Source organism: Paroedura picta, chromosome 6 (genome assembly GCF_049243985.1).
Source record: "Paroedura picta isolate Pp20150507F chromosome 6, Ppicta_v3.0, whole genome shotgun sequence".
NCBI lineage: Eukaryota > Metazoa > Chordata > Lepidosauria > Squamata > Gekkonidae > Paroedura > Paroedura picta.
The window spans coordinates 95536937-95554849 of record NC_135374.1 but is presented as its reverse complement, the minus strand read 5'-3'; the positions used below and the strand labels follow the sequence as shown (position 1 = coordinate 95554849).

General features: G+C 43.1%; 1 long non-coding RNA gene across 1 annotated transcript in view; it reads right to left on the bottom strand.

The window, feature by feature from the left end:
* Positions 1-17913, bottom strand: part of LOC143840739 (uncharacterized) — a 113171-nt gene that overhangs the window by 59480 nt on the left and 35778 nt on the right. Inside the window, exon 5 of the long non-coding RNA XR_013232364.1 lies at positions 8928-9045. This is a non-coding gene — a long non-coding RNA (uncharacterized LOC143840739). The remainder of the gene's footprint in view (positions 1-8927; positions 9046-17913) is intronic.

Sequence of the window (17913 nt, the reverse complement as noted above, 5' to 3'; positions counted from 1 at the left end):
CTGCAGGAGCCTTTCACAGCTCCAAGCAGCAGAAAAAAAAACCCTGTAGGAGCCTTTCGCAGATCCAAGCAGCAGAAAACAAAACCCTGAAGGAGCCTTTCCCAGCTCCAAGCAGCAGGAAAAAAAACCCCTGTAGGAGCTCCAAGCCGGAACGCCCACGAGAGCTAGCAGAAAAAAAAACCCTGCAGGAGCCTTTCACAGCTCCAAGCAGCAGAAAAAAAAACCCTGTAGGAGCCTTTCGCAGATCCAAGCAGCAGAAAACAAAACCCTGTAGGAGCCTTTCCCAGCTCCAAGCAGCAGAAAAAAAAAAACCCTGTAGGAGCCTTTCACAGCTCCACGCAGCAGGAAAAAAAAGCACCTCCTGGTGTCCCCTGGGTCCTAGCGCCCATTGCATTCCTGGTTGCAATGGGCTTTCTTGCTAGTAGGGATAATAAGGTCATTATACTTCTGGTTTTGTTACTGAATTGGTTCACACTATATTCGCTTCTCTGCTTTGCAGGGCTGGTCCACTCAGACATATTTTCTCCTCATTTGCAGGCCGCTGAGGATGAGCCATCACAACTCAATGCAGGAAGAACGCCCATGTCCTCTCAGGCACAAATGTTTCCCAGTGTTAGTTCGTTCATGTGTATGCATTATGTGGCAATTTCCAGAGACAGGAGATGCTAATGAAATGAAATCTGTGCAGTTCTGCTGAGGACTCAGCGAAAGAATACAACTTTCACCAAAGATAATAAAACAGAACCTAAGGAGTAAGCCTTTCATTGCTGTCAAGGTGATCAAGGGGTCAAGATACTATCAGGCTGCAAGTTAATTAGTTTCTGGATGGATTTGTTCACACTATTTTGAAACTGGGTCCTTGGAAGAAGGTAGAGTCTGATCTCCATGCTGTTCTCAAAGTTGTCTGGATAAAAAAGAAATCGACTTCCTGGTCAGAAACTTCTAAATTCATTGAAAGAGGAAACCTGAATCCTTGGGATTCTCCAAATGCAGGTGTTAAAGGGGAAAGCCCACAGCGATGGCAAAGAGCATCTTCTCCCTCTTGCAATTGGTTTATACAGCCACAGGATGCAGGACATTAGGGAAAGCCAACCAGAATAGATGTTATGCTGAGGAGATCTCCATTCAAAACAAATGGAATGAAGGGCTAGCTCCTCCCCCTGCATGGTCATCTGATAGAAACAGGGGAGTTCATTGAATGATTCCAGACAGTTAAAATTTATGGAACAGGACTAAGATTAAGCTTGCAAACCTCCACATGGTGACTGGAGCGCTCCCCTGTTACAACTGATCCCCAGGTGACAAAGATCAGATGATCAGGAGAAAATGGCTGCTTTGGAAGCTGAGCTCTGTGGTGTTATATCCCAAAGCCCACCCTCCTGAGGCTTCAGCCACAAAATCTACAGGTATTTCCCAACCCAGAGCTAACAGGCCTACATAAGATAATAGGATGAAACACTGGCGGTAAAATAGGCTTCTGTAATCAATGCACCAAAAAGAAAAAGTCCTGGTTTTTGCAAACTGGCTTGTTCCACATCACAGTTTTATGCCATTTTAAAAACAGGCGCCAAATACGTCAGCCTGGTTATATCATCATCATCATCATCATCATCCTCAATCAATCAGTGTATAGACTGCCTCTCCCCAATGGTGGGTTCAGGGCGGTTTACAACAATGATATGCATTTAAAACCATAACACTCCCAAAACATAATAAAATACAATGCATTCCATCACCACTGCAGTGTAGCTGGTAAGTTCAACATCATGATGGTGGTAAAGCTATCCTCCATAGAGGGAGCCTCATAGGGGAAGGCGAGGTCTAAGAGACCACCTGTCTGGATATATTTCCCAGAGAATATTGCGGTCAACTATGGCAAACTGATTGGCTGTTCCTGGCCCCCAAGAAGTGCAACTGGCTTGAACAGGGGCAAGTTCTTCTTGGCTGTGGCCCCTGCCTGGTGGAATATGGTCCTGGCAAACCTCAGGGCCGTGATAGAGCCAACACAGTTCTGCAGGGCCTGCAAGATGGAGCTCTTCTGGCAGTCACATGGTTGAGGCCAGTACTCATGGAAGATCAGAACATCACATGGGCCTCCCCTACCAGTTTGGAGGTCTCCTCCTACATCCTCCCTCATAAGGGGAATCAGCTTAGAATATTTATTATTAGCTTTAGTAGTTTTTATTGTATTCTCCTGTATTTATGTGTTTTATTCGTTTTATCTACAATATTGTACGCTGCTCCAAGATGATAGGTTCAAAAGGGGTGGCCTATAAATCCCAAAAATAAATAGGATAAATAAAATAAAATAAATGAAAAATAAATAAAATAAAATAGAAAGGAGAGGGGAGGGGAGGAGGGAGGTCTATAGTACTTCTAGGTCGGCCTAGCCTCAACCCTAGGCCTGGTGGAAGAGTGCTATTTTCAGGCCTTGTGAAACTTTGATAGAAGCCAAGCAGGCCAATCTAATCTATAACAAAATAATCTGGAATCGGACACTGTCCTCTGCTTTGCCCCCTCCCTGGCTTTAATACTGTATTTGGGTATGTATCCTGGGGCTTCCATGCACCTGCACAGACACCTCTGCATGACACCAGTTCTTTGCTCACCTCCTGGCAGGATGCGTGGCAGAGATGCCAGTGTAGTGCATGGAAAGTGCTTCTGCACTATCAGCAGTGTGAAAAAAACAAACAATTGGGAGAGACATACACACACACACACAGGCGCTCATCTTTTGTCAAGTAGCACATTGTTGCTTTCTGATTTAAACGCAGTGACATAATGAGTGAGAATAGGGCCACCCCTCCTTACATTGCAATATGTAAAATGCATAGAAACCAAATTGCACATAAATGACTAGATAGAGGAAATGGGAATGAAGTAAGTACAAGTATCAGCCTATAAAAGATCCTAGTCTGGAATGGCAAATGATTTCACAGACCACTTATCAATCATTCTGGGTTTATGCACACATGTGGTGTGAGGATCGTTGTTTGTGTATTTTCAAATGTATCACTTCTATCTACCAATCAGACTTGCCTCTTGGGTCATTTAACATGGCAAATTAAAAACAAACCATGGGCTTATTAATGTTTAACTTCACTGCAGCAAAAGGGAACGAGGAGCATTAACAAGATAAAAGAATCATTGATAACTAAAATATTACAAAATTTAAAAACATTCCAACTATAAGAATCATTCTGATTTTAAAACTCACAAGCATTATCTCAAGCAATTGAGACAAGGGCCTAGTCTGCACACAATAGATAATGCACTTTCAATGCACTTTCGAAGTGCATCCAGCTGCCAAAGCACATTGAAAGTGCGTTATCCTGTGTGTGCAGACTAGGCCTATCTCTACCTGCTCCGAATCCACCCAGTTCTTCCTTGTTTTGATAGCTCTCCAAGCAAATCTGGCCACAACAAGTTATTTCTGTGCTTTTGTCTGAGAAAATGTCTGTGATTGGAGTTATGCTAACTATGAACCAGCTTTGTTTCTTGGTTATGAATGTTCTGTTGGTTTTATTGTTCACTGGTTGTATTTGGAATGGAATTTTTGTCACAGCATGCGGGATGGCATGGGGGAGACTGTGTTTTTGTAGCGAGGTCCGGCCTGGGACCCGGACTCCCAAGTTTGGGGGCCTCCTAAGAGGTGACTGAGTGTGAGTGGGCCAGACAGCATGGGGCTCATACAGCCAAGTGGCTCAAGGTGGACCGAGGATGGTGTGGGCCTCCAGAGGTACCTTTGGTGGAACACATCCCATACAAGGAACCAGGTGGCAAAGGAGCCCATGCTCCCGACTGGGAGACGGGGGGGGGGGGATATACTTTGTAACCACTGGGATAAGTTAATAAGGGTGAGCGTGGTTGGCTGACCACTGCCGCAGGCATCCCCTCTATGCTTATCCAACACTCCTGACTTTGTTAATAATAAAAAGCTGTGGCCTGGTTATACCAATTCCATAACAAGTGTGAGCATCTTTATTGGGCCAGTGATGCCCACCTGCCTGTCAATGCTGGTTACATTTGGATCCAAGGTTGTGCTGCCCAAATGCTGTTAGCTAGTATGCGGCATTAGATGCGACCTGCACTTCAAAACTGAGTAAATTGATCAATCAGATCAATCAATTAATTTTTAAAAACTAGTTAGACTCACATGTTGTTCTCTTGTGTCTTCATGGGGCTGGGAGACAGGCTGGTACGAACAAGCTGATTGTAATGTCTGTAAACACTTAAAGTCATAGAAATAAAACTAATGTTTTTTTCCCCCTTGCAAGCCCTTGGATTCATTGCATAGATATATGTTGGAGTTCAAATGAAAAAAATTAACTCTTCTCTCTAGAAACTCCACGGCTGAAGAGGAAAGCCACTTTATTACCTGAACAGTGACTTGTTTCTTTGGCTGCCAGAATAGAGGCAGTAGTAGAAACCGGTGGATCACCATCTGCACACCCAATTCACCACCTTGCGTTCTTTATATATTACGACTGTGTGCTTTAAGAAATGAGCTTTTATAACCCACCCAAGCAGGGTCTTCATCAGCTACAACTGCTTCAGTCATAACCATTATTAGCATGATGTCTTTAAATCAAGAGATAGTTAAGCATGCCGAATGGCAAGAGGTTTTTCTTTTTAATTTTAATGAACTAAGTGAGCGAGTCTTTTTTGTTTGCAGAACAGCTGTGAGCCTTGGCAAGAATATTCTCACTCCACTGGGGGGGGGGGACGACTTTGGAAGGTGTTAATAAGATCACAAGTTTAATTGATAAAATCAGCCTGGAGGGGAAAACTTTAAAAAGAGCAGCACCAGCGGCAGAGATCTTACCTTCTTCGCCTCCACGACAGGAACAGGAGGCAAAATTCATTATTTAGCAATGTAATGAATAGTTTGGCAGTTGTACAGTGGAAGCCAGGCTGAATGGATTCGAGAGAGGAGAAAATAGCCCAACAGTGTGTCCTGGGACAGTGGTGAGGATAGGTTTGTTTGTCCTGGAACGTTTGCTTGACTTGGCCAGAAAGACGCACAAAGCCTTCTGTCTGTCTGGGGCATGGTGCAAAACACAGGTAACAGAAAATGTTGGTGATGCCCCCTTTATGTCATATGGGAATAATGAAACTACTTACTTTACTAAAAGGCATTTCGTGCAGCTCTCTCTTTCGCCCCCTGTGCTTAGGCCAAGGTTCTGAACAATAAAACCTAAAAACTTAAATAAAACCCCGAATCTAAACACATCTCCCTTTGGCCTTTCTCTGAAGTCGAGCAACAAAATAAGTATTTAGAGAATCAGAATCATTTAAGGGAAATCGTTTAAATGTAGCATGCTGCCAGTCAAATTCAAGCTTAATATTCCGGCCCCTCCGCATGACATTGCCCACATTCAGGGTCTGTCCCACTGACTGATTACTACATCCTCCATTTTAAAGCGCTGCTCTGGGAATCCCCAAAAATGGATTCACCACCCTAAGGGCACGAGTGACCGGAGAGCAACCAGCAGGCAATCAGCAGAAGGAAGATATGGAGTAGGGTTGAATGCTCCGGCATGCTTCTGCGAGCACTGATGCCCGAGGTGGTCAGTGCCGTGATGCAGAGAGCTCTGCACCTGCGTGTGGGCACTGGCTAGTGTGCTGTCATTGGCACTACCCCTCTGCGGCACTGGCTGCCTCGGGCGTCGGTGCTCGCTGAAGCGCACCAGAATGCTCAACTCTAGTATGGAGGCTCAAATGCACTAAAGTAGCCTGCAGCATCTTTCCCTCACTCCTTGTTCCTGGGGACGATAATTACTTTTTTTTAAATGGCAAACTATCTGGAGCAACGGATAATCGGACATGCATGTAGGCAATGCCAGAAATAAAAGAATATTTCATTCAACAAAGCATGCCTCTTGAAAGTTTTCTCCCCTGCCCCCAAATGCAGTCATTTCCAATGGATATAATGGAGGGATCGGACCACCCTCTTCAGGAGCCTCGTGGACCAATAATTTTGAAATTTGGAGGGGAGTCAGGAAAGAGCCTCCCAGAGCTACCCTGAAAGATTGGAGGCTGTACCTCAAACCCCCAAACCCCCAGGCCCCGGGAAAGGTGGGAATGGCAACATTCCCATTATAGTCTATGGAGCCATTGACTTCCATGGGCGCCAAAGCTGAATCCGCCAAATCGGGCCATTCGTGCACAAGCCTACTCATGATCCCATAACGTGTGGCATTCAAAAGCACTATGCATCGATGATTCTACGCACAGGCATTGCAACAGAGAAGTATGATTTTTTAAAAATTTACCGGGCATTTAATTTACCTATAAACTGTGTCATAATATGGAGGGAGGGGATTGGTTACCTAAATTGACTCACAAGTAGAAGTGCTATGCCTATAAGGTGTGTTGCTTTCTTTCACCTCTTCCAGTAGCAGGCGAGGAGGGTAAGATGCGCAAAAAGAAGGCAGATAAAGGTGAGACAGCAAAAAGGTGAGGAGGACCGGGGGGGGGGGGGACCAATATAATGTCACGCTTTGCCATTCAGTGGGTATGATGCTATTTTTACTAATGTGCAGAAATGCCCCCACTTTTGCTAGAGGAAGAGTCCATTTATCAAGGCATGGCATAATACATTTTAGCCTGAACTAGAGCACATAAGGACATGGCAGGAGAATATATACCACAGAGTCCACTGACCGGAGGGGGCAGGAACATAACCATCTGAAAAATGGATCCGTAACAGACGAGCCAGCATGATAACTGAATTGTGAACACATAAAGGCCCTACATAGCTTTGGGCTAACTAAGGAATCTCAGTAAGGGAGTTAACCTGAGGCCCAAGGCCATAGGAGAACATGTCTGAGCATCAAAGTGAATATTGCTCTTATCTCTGACATCAATCAGACTGGCCACTGATTTTTTGCATTGATTTACAGCGAAAAAAGAAATATCCTCCATCTCAAGATTTACAAGAGAACTTGTGTTCAAAAAACTGGAGCCAAGGAGCTTTTTGAGAGTCCCTGAGGATTAGACTTGTTTATGGACCAAAACGGGCACTTCCAACTCACCAGTTTACCAAAAATGACTGGGAACAAACACTAGCATTTTGAATTGAAAGATCCCATACTGGGTCTAAACATTATACTTGTGATCAACATTAGATTAAACGGATTATATGAAGTTTTCTGTTTTCACGTGACATATTTATTCATTTTGTAAAAGTCACCACATAAGTTTGGCATGTTGCATTAGTGACTTGCCACGTTAGGAATCCACCTCAAGGGTTTTGTAATGATTTGATGTGACCTTTCTGGCTTGTGGCATTTGGCCAGCTTGCAATTGGCTCACCTGGGATAAGCGTTTTGTTGACGTCATGTATCTGCCTAAGCCAGCCTTTCTCAACTTTTTTACTGTTGAGAAACCCCAGAAATGGTGCAATTATTTGGGAAGCATAGCTGTGTGCATGCCCCTCCCCACTCTTCTAGGCTCATCATTGGTCATTTGTTTTGGAGGGGGGGCGGGTCAACATGACCATATATGGTCATATCTCCCAATAAATGTTTAACACATTAAAAACAAATTAATTAATCCCCACCCATTCAGGAAACCCTTCCAGGGCCATCAAGAAGCCCCAGGGTTTCACAAAAACCTGGCTGAGAAAGCCTGGCCTAAGCACTGTGTTTAGATTTTAAGCCATCCAAATGAATGGCCTTCTCTATGTTTATGGCTTTCCTTTAAAATAGTGGCTTTTAAAACTTCCTTGAATGTTTGCAGTGACTCATGGATATAAAATTCCAAGAGAAAGGAGGGGAAGAAAGCCACTGCAATGGAAAAGGGGTCTTTTAATTTAAAAAGAAATGCATAATATTGTCTGCCATATTGTCTACAATGTTCATCACACATGGCAAGAACGCATGACACATATTACATCGCTGACTAGGAATGTATTGTGTAATGTTGAAACCAGACCACAGACAATGACATTAAGGCCTTTCTCTGCCTGAGTCCCTGGACTGGTAGTTAGAGCACCCCAGATGTTCTCAAACTTTGGCAATGTGAGGATCCCTAATTTCATTAACGAGTCTTCAGAGACTCACCAAGCCCTCATTTGTTCCCTAGTTGGCACATTTCACAATAGGCACAGGCAGACCCGTTCCAAAGTGAATGGAACAAGCTAGGCATACCCTCTGAAGGTATACCCTATGAAGACTTTTGTCCTCTCAAAACCTGAAAACAATATAGTGAGAACCATATCAGCTGGATTTTAAATGCAGGTTTTAGGGCGGAAATTACTGTTTATACATAGGGGTGCCAGACCCCCTCCCCTGGTGGGGTGGAGTTCCCCTGCTGTCAGGCCCCACCTCTCTGCTGCTGATCAGCTGGCATGTGGGGGGAAATTTATTTCACCAAAAAGAGAGGAATATGAGATGTGCCCATGTGACTTCAATGAGACCTGGAAGTGATGTAGGCACGTTTGGGGTGGTGGGGTGACACTTTGGTTTTGGGACAAAAAATCTAGGATGGAAGCTACATTACTTCTTGGACTCATGTGGGCACATCACTGAAACATGAGATAAACTCAACTTACCTCCAGCTTTCTGGAGGTGCCTGGCAACCCTATTTAAACATGGCATACAAGATTGGGTCTAAAGAGTGTGGGTAAAGCTATGAGTCTAATCAAAATATCACTCCTTAATTAGAAAGGACTTTGTGCTGGAGATATGAAGAAACTACCTAGAAAGAAGCTGGCTGAAGAAAGGTGAGGCCTGGAAAATTTGTCAGTGATGCTCATAAAAACAGAAAATCAGTATAACCCAAAATCTGACCCTCTGATACTCAACTGAAAATTTACATTGGCAGTTATTGTTTATGGGTGCAGAGTGTTGTCTGTCTTTATAATGAAACCATTTACACTAAAAAACCTGAAAAATAATCTGATGAATTTATTAGGACTGTACCTCCTTGTTGCAACTCAACCAATGAGTGTTTGCTGGTTAGGCTGATCTTCTGTTCCCCAAAAATAATCAGTATATTTTCCGACTGGTGATCAGGAAGACCTTGGACTCTCATGAATGACTTTAATGGGGAAAAAAGAATAAAGAGGTAGATTAGACGCATTTGGAAACGTGAATGGATGGGAATAATCAAGAGAAATCTAAGACGACATACTTTGGCAGTGTTTAAATAAATGAACTAATGATTGCTTCCAAAGGTTTCTTACTTGGAAAAGGAGAAAAGGAGCAGCAGAAAAGATACATAGTCAATAAAAATAAAGTTTTTTTTCTTTTATTTTTGCTGTGTTGTGTATCTGTTGTAATGAAGGATTTACAGAAAAGTGACTGAGCACAGATAATGACATTCTGCCTGGCATTAGATCACAGGATGTGCACAAACTGATCCAAGAAGCATGAACATCTATCCACTTTTACAGCAGCTCAAGGTGGTTTGCGATGGTTTTCAGACAAAGAAGAAAGCAGGGTTTAAAGGGACTCAGGGTCCCTTTAAATCCCTGCTTTCTGTTCTCCATGAAAGCTGAAAAAAAATCTGAGTTGTGGGGAGCAACCTACTCCCTGCTGCTCAGCTGTTGTTGTTGTTGTTATTGTTGTTGGCTACCCTGTGAAGTCTCTTTATACTTTAAACAGACTGCGGCCCAAAACAGCTGAGTGGTGAGGAACAGGCTGGTGCCCCCTTCTTTGCTGTTTTTCAGGCTTTCTCCTCCATTTAAAGGCATTGCAGTTCTTTTCAATGGGGTTTGCAGGGCCACCAACCAGCTGAGTTTGTGGTTTGGTCACAAACCACAAACTGATATAAACCACATTTTTCTGGTGCGTGCTCATCTCTAACTGCTTCACCAGAGCCTATTTAACCAATTAGTCAGTTCTCTGAGAAACTAATTCAGTAGATAGATTAAAACTAAACCCCTCTCCAAATGAAATGCTCTGAATAAAGTCGTTTGCCTCACCCTTGGATTACTTCCCCCTTTGGTGTTTTCTTTTAAAAAGAAACAAAAGTTATATAGGAATATATACTCAAAGTTACAACAAGTCCCATGTACTTTGGGAGACTAATAAAACTAAGCATGAAGCTTACACACTCCACCATATCTTGTTTAGTCTGCATATCAAGGCAAAAAACTCTAGAAACACAATCTTGTTCGAAGTCATTAAATACAAAAATGAGGCTGCAACATTAAAAAGATACAGCAATGCTAGATCTCCCCTTTGACTTGGCCCAGTAATATCCTTGAAGTCAAAAATGTGTGAAGTGATGTCATTGTACTCTACCTTGATCATCAGCACCCACTCAAATTCCCTGCCTGCTGTTTGCAGAGGTGGGGGAACTGGTTGGGTAGTGAGGTCATTCTTATATATTATACATTATAAATGCTAGCAAGAGGATAAATGGGGAGGAAATGTATGGCTGCTGGCATCAGTAACCAAACTTCTTTTGCAGGATTTAATTCCACCCTGGATTTGGATACACAATATGGCAAAAGAGGGGGAAAGTTAATGGAGCTCTTTTTGGACTTTAAAGTGAAAGTCTTTACATAATAACAACTAGCCCAAGGAAAATCTGAGATCATCTAATGAGGGCTATCTTGATGGGTTGGTGATTTCTAGATTGGATTCCTGTAATGCCTTCTATGTGGAACTTCCCTAGACACACCAGTTAAGAAGAGCATTTCTAGTAGCTCGCTTAAATATCTTTCCCTCAAGTGTCACCCAAGGTAGATTTTTGAAGATCCCTCCTCAGGAGAGATGCTGTTTACATGGATGTAGTGTCCCTGACACGTTGTACCCCATACTTCTGCTGTGTCCTATGTTTGAAGTATATCATCGCCTGTTAGCTAATTATCTGAAGAAATTGAAATGTAGCTGTGTTAATGAGAAACATTGGATTAAAATGATACTAAATGTGAGGGACTCAGCAGCTATTATAAAAGTAGCAAAGTTTTTGCTGGCAATTTTAAATGAAAATCTTTTTACGATGGATTTTACATCTGGAACTGTTTGAAATTTTCATTTTATGCTTTGCAATTTTATGCCAATAAAGGTACTCTGAATCTTCCCTTAAGATGATTCAGGCCACTCAAGACTATTGTTGGTGGCTAAAATTTTCCAGTCAACAATTTTTTTAGCCTAATTCTAAGTGCTGTATGAAGCCCTCATTTTCTCAGGGAGCGTTTCTTCTACCAGGGACCTTCTTGTCTTAGTATTTCTAGATAACACCTAGATGAGACTACTGAAACCTGTTCTCTGACCACTTCTGCATGAGGGAAGAGAGCCTGTGGCTGCCCTCACTGCTTGATTGGGGATGGGTCTAATTCTCATTTCCTGATAGAATCCGATCCAATCAGGGGTGGCCCCAGGGCAGCCATGATCCAGGGACACATTTGCCCCCCAACAAGGGAACATGGATACATCAGCAGATAAATCCGGGCTGGAACAGGCCATATGTTGGGGCTGGGCCGTGTGTTTGGCAAAACTCAGACCATCCCGGTGTGCTTTCCTTGCCCTTGCAACAACACCCCCCCCCCAGCGTCACTTCCACTGGCTGCCTGCTCATCATCTGTCTGCTTCTGCCGCCATCAACAGAAACAGAGAGAACTTGTCCCAGGCTATCAAAATCACTTGGAAATATCTTTTATACAATCTCTATTTTAATGATAAATGAAACAACCAGAACGGACTCTAGATTTTGTTCCGTTTTCAAAGTAGACCTTTTATCAGTGGTTGTTTCCTCCTATACTTTTCAAACTTATCCTAGAAGTTTTCAATCAACAGAACCTGGCCTGGCTCCTACTTGCCCTCACCCACAAAAACTCCTTCTAAGAAACTACAATAAATGCTTCCCGGGATCTGCGCTACTGCAAGGTGGTGTGAAGCATTTTTTGCAGTTCCTCAAAGGAGTCTTAATTTTTTAAAAATGAAATAAATGACATAAATTCTCCACGCCACCCTGCAGTGCAGCAGAACCACGTGGAACATTTTTTTTTCAATTAATGATAACATTATTACACAATAACTCCTTAAAAACTTTTAAATGCTCCATGTGGCTTCCCTGTGCTTCGTGGCGATGCATAGCATTTCTTTCTTTTAAAAGAAAGACACCTTTAAGAAACTGCAAAAAATGTTCCACACCACCCGTCAGCAGTTCCACACTCCAGGTCAGCAAGGCTCTGTCAATTCCTGCGGAAGGGAGAAAGTTCTGACAGGGCCCTCTGCTCTCCCAGGAGCTCATTCCACCAGAAAGGCCCTGGCCTTGGTTGAGGCCAGGCGCTCTTCCCTCTGACCAGGGACCTCCAAGATAAGCACCCGCAGAGCGAAGTGGCCTTCAGGGTGCATAGGTAAATAGGCGGTCCTGCAGATACGATGGGCCCAGACTGCAGATGGCCTTAAAGGTTAACACCCAAACCTTGAACTTATTACATTCTGCTTCTAGCCTAAAACCATTTTGTGAGACTAACTATAAGCTGCTAGATTTTTCATGCTGCTTTTAGGCTCAAGCCTAAGCATTTCATGAGAGCCTCTTGTGGCGCAGAGTGGTAAGGCAGCACACATGCAGTCTGAAAGCTCTGCCCATGAGGCTGGGAGTTCGATCCCAGCAGCCGGCACAAGGTTGACTCAGCCTTCCATCCTTCCGAGGTCGGTAAAATGAGTACCCAGCTTGCTGGGGGGTAAACGGTAATGACTGGGGAATGCACAGGCAAGCCACTCCGGATTGAGTCTGCCATGAAAACGCTAGAGGGCGTCACTCCAAGAGTCGGTGCGTGCACAATACCTTTACCTTTAAGCATTTCACGATTTCATTTTGAAGTTTTAATGTTTGTCCACGTTTTACTTGGTAAGCTGCATCAAGCAGGCTCTCTTTGAGGAGGGTATAGAACTTTTATAGTTACATTTTCACCTGTTCTCCTTTCCACTGCAGATACGATATGACCTTATTTGTTTGGGGTGGGGGTTCTCAAAAGGGCATTTTGGGCTTCAGTGGGATGGGTGAGGTGACAATGTTCCATTCCACAGAAATTCCCTTGTGTCAGCAGAAATTACATCTGGACCAATCCTCTTGAGATGACTTTTTGTTTGTTTTGTTGTTTGCTTTGCAGTTCAGCCAGGGTGGTGGAGGGAGGGATTTATATTATAGATTGATTCAGTAGGTTTAAATGCGTTTGATTGGCATTTTTCATTCATTGCTTTGAAGTCTAATTGAAAACTGCTAACAGCCCATAGAAATACAAGTTTGCAACAGGTTGTGGGGGGATTTTCCCTCTCATTCTTTTTTCTCATTATATTTGAGCCACTGACTCTCTGGCGAGGGCAACATTTTGAGATATGAAACCATGCCATTTTTTGCGCGTGTGTGCATTTTGTTCTCTCTCATTTTGTATATGCTGATCATGAACAACTGTATGCTGAAGATGGATGACATCTTCCCATGCTAGTGTGTGTCATGATTTATGTTAGGGTGGAGAAAGAGAAGCAAACAACTTCTGTAGCTCTCCTCGTCTCTGGCTTCTAGTATTTCACGTTGTGTCCTACAGCTTTGCAGCCTTGAATAACTCACAGTTTTGCCTGTCACATCTGTTTGCAGTTCTTGACAGTTGTCATCTCCGCAGGAATGCATTTTGTGCATAATTCTTTGTCATGGCTGCGCTGGGGATGTCGGGCATGCCCTCGGTCCTTTGTAGAGTTTTTAACAACACATTTCACGATTTCAAAATAAATTAAACACCGCTTGTTGCTTTTGTCATGCAAAACAGCAATTACAACTTCAGAAACGGTCTTTTAACTAAACGCTGCTTCTTATCTCCTCTGTCCGAGCAAGCAATTGGGCAGCATGCTTGCACAGAAGCCCCCGTTCGGTGCTTGAGCGGTATTCGTGTTTTTGAAACAGATTTGCATTTGCAGCCACCGAGCAGCAAGGTGTAGCTGCTAGGGCTGGGAAATTGCCATTTCCAACCCTGTCTTCAAAGCTCCAAAGCAGCCTTTTCAGTTTGCAATGGCCGGTGTTATACGTTCTGATTTCCAAAAGAAGGGCAATTGCATTTTAATGAATGCAATCCTTACGCTTTTCCATAATCTATAGCTCCTTTCTGCTGTTTGGATCCACTGTGTCTCAGGCAACTTTGCATACAGAATATGTATGAATGCCCTTCCGAACGTCCCGATCCTCCTTATGTTTGAATCAAACGGAGAGTTGGAAAGTGAACTGTGCATTCTAAATAGTCGGGTTTACTGCTGCTGGTGGTTTTTATGTGCATTTTTTCTTCGAAACCAGAGTTTTAAGATTTCTAGGTTGGATTATGACTTTGTAGGGTTTGAGTTTACCTTAATCCTAAACCTCTTTCCCGGCAATCTCCTCCTTTAAGATAGTGACTCGGCCACGATCCTGAGCTATTTACTAGGCTGTGTTTTTAACTGAAATGTAATAATTTCGTAATTAGTGACCTGCGAATATCTGCATCTCTATTTATATCTACATGTGACATCTTCATCTATGCATGGTATATATCAGGGGTAGTCAAACTGCGGCCCTCCAGATGTCCATGGACTACAATTCCCAGGAGCCCCCTGCCAGCATTTGCTGGCAGGGGGCTCCTGGGAATTGTAGTCCATGGACATCTGGAGGGCCGCAGTTTGACTACCCCTGGTATATATGATTAGGTGCTTTTATAGACACTTATTGCAGCCCTTCAACAAACTGCTTATACAACCAATAATCTCTGCCTTGCTCCCCCCCCCCCCCCGCAGGTGTAGGTGTCAGTCTGGAAGTGTTTGACCCACGCCTTCTTCCTCTTCGGAAATTTATGATCTGAGTTCTCCCTCAATTTTCGCAGGTGTGAAGTGGGAGCCTTGCGAATTCAGAAAAGGCGACGTTGACCTTCGAGGCCAGCACCAGCTTATGCATCAATTAAGTTCCACTTAAACCTTGTTTTGAAAGCTTACGGGGGACTTAAGAGCCTCAGAGTCCTCTCACTGACCTGCTAAGGAACGATGGATCTCACAATTACTTTTTGTGGCATCAGGGAAAGCATAAGTGGCCCCATTCCCCATGGCTGGGGGGATATTTCTCACCCAAACATAGCAGCACTCTTTACTTTTTTTCAAGAAGCCTCTAAGTCCTTTTTCCAAGAAGCCTACCAAAAACATAGACTGAACCCTTTTTAAAGGGGAGACAGATCTACTTTTGTGTCCCTCCTTCTTTATTTATTTCTTAAAGCGGGGGGGGGGGGGAGGGTGGAGAAAGAAATGTGGCAACGCAAGTCAGGCCGTGGAATTAATCAGTCCCATCTGCATGCACAAAAGACATGACACAAGGAACAAAAACCGTCTGAGACAAAACTGTGTTTCTTTTCACAGGCAATCGGGGAAATTAATGTCAGCACTAGGCTGAAGACATAAAGAGAGTCAAAATTAAAAATGCTTTGAAAGCTTCCAACGAGATTCCTATAATCAGCTGAAAGATAAGTAATGATCAAAGCCCCCTTTAAAATAGTATTGTTCACCCCAATGGAACTGTTTAAATGTACCCTGCTATTCAGCAGAAATTATATGAGATTACCGCCGAAACTATGCTATTGTTTCAAGAAGGAGGCCAGATGTTTTAAGAGTGGGCTTTCCTTGCAAGCATAGGTTTAAAAGAACACACAGAGATGAAGTTAAAAAGTAGATAATTATTTACTTCTACCACCATATAGATGTCCACTAATCTATTCACATTACCCTATTTAGCCTGGCAGTCACTGAGTGTTCTGTCAGCGGAGGGGGCATGATCTACCTTTTCTAACGCCGCCGCTTTTCAAACACTCTATGCATAATGTCAGATGCCTCAGAAACACCTGTGTGGCACTAGAGGCACCACAATGGAGAAACCATTAGAACAGGTACTGGAAGCTATTCACTTAGAAATCCGATTTAAACAAGGCAGATTTCAGGACAGAGCTGCATGGCCGACATTCGTGCAAAATCCAATTCTTGTGAAAAGTTTTATAATTTCCCTGCCACTAATGACGATGGTCTGGATCCTACAAACAAGTTCCGTGCGCTGTAGATAGTTTCTCTGCCAGGGTTTTTCCTTTTGTGCCAGCACTTTCTATGCGAGAATGGCTTTTTTCTTAGTCTCTCATTTATTATGCGGGGAAATAATACTGGCTTGCCTTACAAGGTCCTCATAGAGGTGGTGCGGATAGGGATGGGCATGAACTGAACCACAAAGCAAAATTGGTCATGAATTTTGTCCTGGGAGGTATTATGCACTGAGGAAACCCTCGCAAATACTCTGCAAAAAACTAATCTTTACCACAGTTTCTGTGTGTGGCACAGAAGCCCCACCATTTTTTTTTTATTCTGCATGGCATTCAACCCTCATGACAGCGAGCACAACTTTTTGGTGTCGTTTCCTTGTACTACTATAAACTTGCTTTGCTATGACTTTTCCTTTCTCTCCTCCCCTGTGCTATCATATACTTTCTGTTTGTAGTCACTCGTCCACCAATGGGAGGCTGATGGACCCACTGTTTGGTGCAGCCCCTCCCACCTCTGCTATTAGAACACATTACACCAGCAGAAAATAATTCTGTCATTCCCTCAGAATCATTTCAATCCATTCTCTAAGAGGCACTGCATACCTCAGAGGGGGAAAGGTGGTAGTTTCCAGAGATACAGGTTGGCATTCAAAAGGCTGTGTACCCCCATGGGAATTTCTTGCTGAAGTCTCAATGATCATGAACTACAGCTCCTATGAGGCCCTGCCAGCAGCATGTTGCAGTGAGATGAAGTTGCAGCTGACCATAGCCTATCAATGAGTGACTAGTACAACAGAGGAAGTATCCCTCCCACTTGGGGATTTGTCATTGTAATTGTTTCAAATGTAACATCATTTACTATGGTCTATTATGGTATGCAAAAAAGCCCCACAGTATCAGTGCACATACATAAATGGGACCATTTTTAAAAGGGGCAATTTAAAAGGGCCCGTTAATTGATTTCGGTGAAAAATGGTGCATAATACTCCCTGGTATGATTTGCAAACCAAAGTTCATGACAGGTCTACCATTAGAAACTTTCATAAACTTTTAAAATAGTTCATGGTGGTCTGTGGATAGAGCAGAAAGCAGTGATTTAAAGGGACTCTCACTCCCTTTAAACTCCTGCTTTCTGTTCTGCCTGAAAGCCACAAGAACATCTGTTTTGGGCTGTCTTGTACACTTCCTTTAAAATTGCACAGCAGGGAGCCACAAACAGACATGAATCACAGTTTTTCAGTTCATGCCTATCCCTATGCATAAACTCTTTTACTCAGGAAAAGGAGCATTATGAAAAATTCAAAATGATTTCCCTCCCCTTTCTTTATTTAAAACCATTTCAGTAACAGGATGACAGGTGACAAGAGATAAGGACAATTCTGCATCCCTCATTATTGATGTTAATTTCTGAAATAGCCTCAGGGATGGTAGCCATCAGAGTGTCAGCCTGACAGAAGCAACATTTCTAACCTAGAGTGCACAACCCCCAAATGGTTTGACAGCTTCACTAAACTTTTCAAGATGTATTATCTGATACATTAGGCACTTTAAGTTAAAAAAATATCTTTTTTACTTTGCTTGGTATGAATATTTATTTTGTATTTATTGATTAGATATTTATACCACCCTCCCATACGGCTCAGTGGTGACCTCAACTAGTCCATAAAACAGTATAAAAGTAGTCCATACATTAATCATCTTTATTCATGGTTGCTACAGGTCTAGAGACAATGTCTTTTTGGTAGAATATCTGCTTGGCATGCAGAAGGTCCCAGGTTCAATCCCTAGGCTCACCCACTGAAAGAATCTGATAGTAAAAGCCCTCTACCTGAAGTCCTAGAGAGCCGCTGTCAGAGTAGAAGATGGACCAACGTTATGAGACAGTATAAAGCCATGTCATCTGGTTTCATTGCCTTTTG